A 7746-nucleotide genomic window follows, 5' to 3' on the forward strand; every position below is an offset into this window, starting at 1 on the left:
CGCGGAAGTTTCATGAGAGGGCGATGTTTTGCCCCGAGTTGGTGGCCACAGAGCAGGCTCGGATGAGCCGGTACTTGGGTGTTCTGAGGAGGGAGATCCGGGAGTTTGTGTCAAACTCCACTTATCATACTTTTACTGAGCATCAGGCGAATGCCAGGAAGCGTGAGATCGAGTTGGAGACGCAGGCCAGGGAGGAGCCCGAGTCTCAGCAGGCAGACCGGCGGCCGGCTCAGTCTCAGCCGGCAGCCAAGCGGATCAAGTCCACCGATTCGAGGACGGGAGGTTCGAAGAGCCGCACTTGCGGAAAGTGCGGCAAGGGTCACGATGGGGCGTGTCGAGCCGGTGCTTGCTACAAGTGCTGTAAGGAGGGGAACATTGCTAGGGAGTGCCCCAAGGGGTTTATGGTTTGCTTTCATTGCAACCAGACCGGCCATCGAAAGGCCGAGTGTCCGCAGCTTCGTCAGGGATCTGCACCTATTGCTAGGACTACTGAGACTCGACCGGTGAAGGTCGAGGCCCCGAGGGCTCGTGGGAGAGCCTTTCAGTTGACTGCGGAGGAGGTCCGCGCTGCGCCCGATGTCGTGGCAGGTATGTTGTAATTCATGTATTTATTTTAAATGTCGAGATGTTATGCTTATGTTATTATATGCGTAGGTACTTTCCTTGTGAACTCTGTGCCTGCCTTAGTGTTATTTGACTCGGGTGCGAGTAGGTCCTTTGTGTCCTTAGCCTTTAGTCAGCATATCGACGTTAGTCGTGAGTCGTTGAGTCGACCTTTGAGAGTTTCTATAGCTGACGAGAAAGTGATTTGTGCTACGGAGGTTCTTCGGGGATGTGTACTAGGGATTTTCGGGGTTGAATTCCCGATTGACCTGATTCCTATTGCGATGGGTGATGTCTGTGTCATCGTGGGCATGGACTGGTTGAGCCGATTCGGCGCTGTCATCGACTGTGAGCGTCAGTTGGTGACTATACGAGACCCTAGCGGGGGAGTTCTTTCGGTGTACGGCGAGGGTACCCGCTCGGGATCAGCTTTTTGTTCGGCCGCTAGGGCGAGGCAGTGTCTACAGCAGGGCTGTAAGGGTTTTGTGGCGTATGTGATGGATACGCGGGAGGTTTCCGAGAGACCGAAATCAGTTGAGGAGGTTCCTGTGGTGCGCGAGTTTTCTGATGTTTTCCCCAAGGAGTTGCCGGGAGTACCTCCTGTGAGGCAAGTAGAGTTTGGTATCGATCTAGTTCCGGGGGCAGCGCCTATTGCTAAAGTGCCTTATCGTCTTGCACCTCCAGAGATGCAAGAGTTGTCCTCGCAGCTCAAGGAGTTGTTGGGGAAGGGATTCATTCGGCCGAGCAGCTCGCCATGGGGAGCACCTATTCTGTTCGTCAAGAAGAAGGATGGTTCACACCGGATGTGTATTGATTACCGGGAGTTGAACAAGTTGACGGTCAAGAACCGTTACCCGTTACCGAGGATCGATGATTTATTCGATCAGTTGCAGGGAGCGTCTTGGTTTTCCAAGATCGATATGAGGTCGGGGTACCATCAGGTGAGAGTGCGTGAGGAGGATGTCCAGAAGACAGCGTTTAGGACGCGATATGGGCATTATGAGTTTGTGGTGATGCCTTTCGGACTCACCAATGCCCCGGCGGTGTTCATGGATCTCATGAACAGGGTATGCAGACCGATGTTGGATCGGTCAGTGATCGTATTCATCGACGACATTCTGGTGTATTCTAGATCTAGAGAGCAGCATGAGGAGCATTTGAGGGAGGTCCTTGAGGTATTGAGGTCGGAGAAGCTTTATGCAAAGTTCTCCAAATGTGACTTCTGGCTGCGAGAGGTCCAATTTCTAGGACATGTTGTCAATCAGAAAGGGATATTGGTCGATCCGGCCAAGGTTGAGGCGGTGATGAGTTGGGAGGTGCCGAAGTCACCTTCTGAGATCAGGAGCTTCCTTGGGTTGGCAGGGTATTACCGGAGATTCATCAAGGATTTCTCCAAGATCGCAGTGCCACTCACCAGATTGACCCGGAAGGGTGTTGCATTCTCATGGGGGCCCGAGCAGCAGACCTCCTTCGAGACACTCCGCCAGAGGTTGTGCGAAGCCCCGGTATTAGCTCTCCCAGAAGGGATGGAAGATTTTGTGGTATATTGCGACGCATCGATTTCGGGACTGGGTGCAGTGTTGATGCAGAGGGGTCATGTGATAGCGTATGCGTCGAGACAGCTGAAACCTCATGAGGCGAGATACCCCACGCATGATTTAGAGTTGGAAGCAGTAGTGTTCGCTCTCAAGATTTGGCGTCACTACCTGTATGGGGTTCGATGTACGATCTATACGGACCATAAGAGCTTGAAGTATTTGATGGATCAGCCCAACCTAAATATGCGTCAGAGGAGGTGGTTGGATGTGGTCAAGGATTACGATTGTGAGATCCTGTACCACCCAGGCAAGGCTAATGTGGTAGCCGACGCGTTGAGCCGCAGGGCGGAGAGCACTCCATTGCGAGATGTATGCTTGAGACTGACTGTGATGACTCCAGTTTTGGACGCTATTCGTGGGGCACAGGCAGAGGCTGTGCGACCAGAAATGCAGAAGAAAGAGCGGGTTGTGGGGTTAATTTCAGAGTTTGTTAAGGATAGTCGAGGGCTTATGACGTTTCAGGGTCGGATCTTGGTACCGTTCGTGGGCGGTACGCATATTACTTTGATGGAAGAGGCTCATAGATCGAAATTCTCGATCCATCCCGGTGCTACAAAGATGTATTTGGATTTGAGGAAGGAGTATTGGTGGCCCTGTATGAAGAGGGACGTGGCATGGTTCGTTGAGAGGTGCTTGACCTGCCGTAGGGTTAAGGCCGAGCACCAGAGACCGCATGGCAAGTTACAGCCATTGGAGATCCCCGAGTGGAAGTGGGAACATATCACTATGGATTTTATCACCAAATTGCCGAGGACTGCCAGGGGAGTTGATGCAATTTGGGTGATTGTGGATAGGTTGACGAAGAGTGCACACTTCCTTGCCATCAGCGAGAGTTCTTCAGCGGAGAAGTTGGCAGAGATATATGTGAGAAAAGTGGTATCTCGGCATGGGGTGCCGATCTTGATTGTGTCAGACCGTGATGTGCGCTTCACTTCCAGGTTCTGGAAGAAATTCCATGAGGAGCTGGGTACTAAATTGCATTTTAGTACCGCATACCATCCCCAGACAGACGGTCAGAGCGAACGGACGATTCAGACGCTGGAGGACATGCTTCGAGCGTGTGTGCTAGACTTCGGGGGTAGTTGGGATGCATATTTACCCTTAGCAGAATTTTCCTACAACAACAGCCATCATTCGAGCATTGGTATGCCACCTTTTGAGCTGTTGTATGGTAGGAGGTGCCGGACCCCCATTTGCTGGGGAGAGGTGGGACAGAGAGTAATGGGCAGCACGGAGATCGTGCTTCAAACGACAGAGCAGATTCAGCAAGTTAGACAGAGGTTATTGACCGCCCAGAGCCGACAGAAGAGTTATGCAGACAGGCGCCGATCCGAGCTTGAATTTCAGGTCGGCGACTTCGTTCTCCTGAAGGTCTCTCCTTGGAAAGGAGTGATTCGATTCAGGAAAAGGGGCAAATTGGGGCCCCGGTATATTGGGCCATTTCGTGTGATTGCAAGGATAGGCCGGGTAGCCTATCGGTTGGAGTTGCCAGCGGAGTTGGGTCAGATCCACGACACTTTTCATGTGTCGCAGTTGAGGAAGTGCATAGCCGATGAGTCGGCAGTGGTTCCATTGGAGGATATTCAGGTGGATGCGAGCCTGAATTACGCGGAGAAACCGGTAGCTATCAGAGATCGGAAGATCAAGGTTCTGAGGAACAAGGAGGTACCTCTGGTGTTGGTTCAATGGCAACACCGTAAGGGATCGGAAATGACTTGGGAACCGGAACGCGAGATGCGGGAGCAGCATCCGGAACTATTTGCAGAGTGAGACTTCGAGGGCGAAGTCTAATCCAAGTGGGAGAGAGTTGTAACAGCCGAAATCTCAGGTATTGTTTAATTATGTTTTTTGGGTAAGTTAAGAGGGGACTCGGCGAGTTGGAGCCTAGACTCGCCGAGTAGGATCGCAGACTTGGTCGCGGGTCCGCGACTGGACTCGACGAGTCCAGATATGGACTCGGCGAGTCGACGCTGTTCAGCAGAAACCCTAACCGTTCGGTTTTGGATCGTATATAATGCTCTTATATGCCGTCATTGTCCGTCTTTAGTCGATTGAGAGGAACCCTAAACGGCTGTGGGCATCTAGAGCAAGATTGGAGGATATTAGGGCTTGAAGAAATTGTTGGGCAAGGAGGAGAAGGGTTTTGGGCTAAAGGAACGGCAAGGGATTCGAATTCTGCGGTTTGGAGACACAGAGAGGGCATATTCTAGGTAATATTTCGGATTCCTTTCTGTTTGTTGATGTATGCATGGATTTAGGGTTTATGGAACCCATTTGGGTGATTAGATGAACTAGTGCCTTGTTACCCAACGACTATAATCGTGTATTAGGACCTTAAGGGTCCAGAGGGTCCCAAGCTTGTGTAATTCGGGACGAGACTCATCTCAGGAAGCAGTTGATCGACTGCATGGCGTGGACTCGCCGAGTCCGATGAGCAGACTCGGCGAGTAGGTTGGAGAATTACTGGAACTCGTTGAGCTGTTCTTCAGACTCGACGAGTGGAGTCGGGGTGGCCCCGCGATTCTTCCAGGGGTAACTCGTCGGGTCGTGGAGGATACTCGACGAGTAGATAATGAACCTCAGAAAGTTGGAGTACGTCTAGACTCACCGAGTCGCCATGGTACTCGCCGAGTCCGGTCAAGTTGACCGTTGACCGTTGACCAGAGTTGACCTAAGTCTGACTTCTTAGGGATAGTCACACTTAGAAGATATAAGTATTAATGAGATATGTGATGTTATAGGGAGGTTGTAGCTCGTCGGATTGTGCACGAGTCATTTCAGGATTTACTAGCTTTCAGCTTTTACGAGGTGAGTCTTCTCACTATACTGTACCCGAAAGGGTTTGACTGTGTGACCGGAAGGTCGGATATGATATGTGATATGTATGCTATATGTGATAAGTTAATTGTTATCTGTGAGCTATGTATGTTATGTTGGCCGGAAGGCGATTATGTTATGGGCCGGAAGGCGTTGTGTTGAGGACCAGAAGGTCAGGGCCTGGAAAGGCGTATGTGTGTAAGTGAATATTGGGGAACTCACTAAGCATTTATGCTTACAGATGTTGTGTATGTATTTCAGGTACTAGTGAGGACCGTGGGAAGGCGCCGGCGTGATCGGTACACACTGAAGAATGCTTTTATGATCTTGGGATTTTGAATAGTTATATTTGACAGAATACTTAAACTATTTATGCCTTGTTTTGAAGGGAAATAATTATATTTTAAAAATGAAAAAAAATTGTTTGAAAATTTGCGTTGTTACAGATGTCATCGTTAATACAAAAACATAAGCATAAACGGAACTTACATTCATTTATGCTAGTGATCTACACCTCTTTAATCTCTCAGTGTAATGTAACTTCGTATCGACACCTATGATTCAAATAAGCTTGAGTGGGTCAGGTTGGGAAACCTGGTGAGTACATAGAGTTTTCAACCCACAATAATATAATTATTAGGTTTAATCATCAACCAATTAACCCAATTACCATCCCAATTATCTTCTTTTGATATTCCCTAAAGTATTACCTTAAGATTCATCTCCTATCTCGTGATTACCTCTCATCTCTTTACCTCGCATTTCCTTATATGTTCATTCCTAAGGACTTTTCCTAAGGATCATCGCCTACATCACACAAAAAATAATGGTTCAGGGATTACTCCCTCAATACGCACCTAGTAAGGATTGGAGTATCATGGCATGAATACGTAGTTACAACATCGACTGAACTCGTAATTCATAGTAAGGGTTAGTGTAACGCCTGTGTTTCCGGGCTTGCCATTTTTAGCAATGTAATAGTCTAGGTTAACCTTTGTAACCCGTTTTGAAATAATAAGAGTGTATTATTTGAGTATTATGTGTTTTGTGCTTAATTGCTTAATTATGTGGTTTAATTAATTAAGAATAAAAATAAGCGTCAAAATTTAAGTGTAAAATAAACTTAATATCTTTAGGTAATGTTGTAGTAGTTGAAACGAGGTTTCCGAATATATATAGAACGCCCAAATCTGACTTCGTATGCGGAAGTTATGATTTTCTGAAGTTTCGACTTAGCGGTATGCAGCCCGAAATACTCGATTTGAGATCGAGCGGTTTTCAGCCAAAGCAAGCTAAACGAGAATCGAAGATCTCGTTGTTGGTATCGAAGCGATAACAAGTTAGGCGAGAACGGACGTCAAACGAAGAAGTTATGAATTTATAACGAAGTTTTTCTGTCCCGGCCTATTAAAAATAAATAATAAAAATAAAGTCAAAATTAGCCGACGGAGTCTAAACGAAAGTTGTAGAGCGTAGTCTCACTTACGCGTGGATATAAAGAACGTCGAAAACGGAGATCGTATGAAGAAGATATGAATTTTCGAAGTTTATTAAATAATTAATAATTAAATTTAATTATTAAATCTGGCATTATCCGAAGGGGAGTCACCGGGCATATCCGAAGTACGCCTAGTGTACTGCTGTACGCCCGGCGTACAATGAAGCATGACGACCTTTGCACTCGAGTTCTTCGGATGACGAACGCCATGACGATTTCGGACGAGTACGCTCCGCGTACAGGCGTACGCCCTACGTACTCCGAGGCTCCAGCCTCCTATAAATAGGATGCGAGGGTTCCGGGCTTATTTGCTTATTTCTCCTCGTTTTTGTGTCACAACTGTAAACTTTGAGCCATGTAACCTATACATTCAAGTTAATGCGAATCAAAAACTTCAATCAAATACAACATGCTAGAACTACAAATAGTCATCAAACAATTGGAGACCCTAGAAGTTCTTATTAAGTCTAATTTAGGCTAGAACTTCCTTATTGGATCCAAATGGGCCAATAAGCTTCCAATTAGACTATCATGGGCTTAAAATCCTAATTGGGCTCTAATTGGACCCATATTTATTTATTTCCAACATTTTAGGTCATGAATGAAATGGATTAAGAGCCTTGATACGTGAATAACCTAAAACTAGTTCAAGAAAAACATAAAAATCCTACTACCCTCCTTAGACTTAAAACACACCCTAATTACCACTAATATTGGGCTTAGGAGCAAAAAGCCCAAAAATTTCCTTTTCCTTCCATGTTTTCGGCCCACATCAAGCCCAAGAGGAGGGTTTGACTTTCCCATGCCACCTCATTATTGTCCATAGGATCTCCATGCAAGATATTCCCTTTTCCCATGCAAGCATCACTTCAAAATCACCTCACTTCTCTCTTCTCTCTCACTCTCGGCCATACACACATACACCCACCAAAAATATCTCAATTTCTCTCTAGATTCACTCAAGAACACTCTCTTCTTCCCTCTCCAAAATCTCGAAAATTTGGAAGCATTCAAGAAGGTTCTTCCACAAAATTCTTCATCTAAGGTAAGATCATGCATAGATCTATGGTTTAAATTCTTTTGTTATCAATCATCTCTCCTAATCCATGCAAAAATCATGATCTTGCACCCTAGAACCATCTCCAAACTCGAGATCTTCATCAAAGGGAGCCAAGGCCAAAAACACTTCATTTTCCTTCCATTTTTCCTTGCAAAACCGAACCAACACCT

This window comes from Lactuca sativa, chromosome 5 (genome assembly GCF_002870075.4).
Source record: "Lactuca sativa cultivar Salinas chromosome 5, Lsat_Salinas_v11, whole genome shotgun sequence".
Classification (NCBI taxonomy): Eukaryota; Viridiplantae; Streptophyta; class Magnoliopsida; order Asterales; family Asteraceae; genus Lactuca; species Lactuca sativa.